This window comes from Aplysia californica, unplaced genomic scaffold (assembly GCF_000002075.1).
Source record: "Aplysia californica isolate F4 #8 unplaced genomic scaffold, AplCal3.0 scaffold00529, whole genome shotgun sequence".
Taxonomy (NCBI): Eukaryota; Metazoa; Mollusca; class Gastropoda; order Aplysiida; family Aplysiidae; genus Aplysia; species Aplysia californica.
In genome coordinates, this window is record NW_004797799.1 from 53473 (window position 1) to 54667 (window position 1195).

Here is a 1195-nt window from a genome sequence, read left to right on the forward strand (position 1 = left end):
GTTTGTAGGTGTGTGTGTGTGTGTGTGTGTGTGTGTGTGTGTGTGTGTGTGTGTGTATGTGTGTGTGTGTGTGTGTGTGTGTGTGTGTGCGCGCGTGTGTGTACGACGCGCGCGAGTGAGCGTGTTGTTTGTGTCTTGAGTTATTTCGTAGCGGGAAGCAAATCAAGATTTTAAACCCCCTCACTGCTACAGCGTCGTCGGGCTCACGTCTCCTCTGTGTGCTTTGAGCGACTGTATTTCGGGCGACTCTTAACCTCTTCACTGCTGAAAAATTTCCATTAACATCTGTATCGACAAGATCAAATGTTAATTCAAGGAATATTTAAACACAGAAAATTGTTTCAGAATAAGCAAAATCACAAGTTGTAACTACACCAACTAAAACTTGTTTTGTCAACCAGATGAAACAATATAAGTGGAGAATACAAGCCAGAACATGCTTCTACTCAGCAGTGAAGAGGTTAATGTACATGTGCATGACTTTTTTAATGTGTCAGAGCCAGATGCAGATGATGCAGAATTTATTTAGCTTTAAAATTGTATGCTGCATAAATGGGCACAGCAAGGCTTTGGCCCCTTCACTGAACTCATGTGTTTTATCCCATATGTATAGCCAGTACCAGTCTCCATCTCATCACCACTTATCCATCTTAACCCTTCTTCACTCCCACTCCCCCCATCTCCCTATCCCATCACCATCCCCTTATCCTACTCCCCTTTCCCCGATCCCTACACCCTGTCCAAACCATCATCCCATTACCCCAAACCCTCACCCTATTGCCCATAGTTTGTTGTATTGACGCCTCAATAAATGCGTCATTGGCTATGGTACTAACACAGCCGTGCCCACAATGAGCACAACATTATAAAGTTTTGCTGGTGCAACATCTTAAATTTCATTAGATTTAATACAACATTAGATCTACAGATAAACAAAGGTGTTCAGTTTTATGGGTTCGCTCATTTGCATACGCCATTTGTAATCACAGTAGGTTAATTCCGATTGACTTCTTTTTGCGACATAACCCAATCATTAATGTTAATAAATGACAATCTACGCAATAATATGTAAGCATCTGGTCTGTTTTACATTCATTGGCCTTATTTCTGCACATTCAGATGTTGTTTTTCTAATCATTAAAGGTAAGTAATTAGATTTTCTTGACTTCACCCTTGCAAAGTTCGAGTGGCTTGG

General features: G+C 41.2%; 1 protein-coding gene across 1 annotated transcript in view; it reads right to left on the reverse strand.

The window, feature by feature from the left end:
• LOC106012840 overlaps window positions 1–1195 on the reverse strand; it is a gene marked incomplete at its 3' end in the record, with an annotated part of 6424 nt that overhangs the window by 2159 nt on the left and 3070 nt on the right.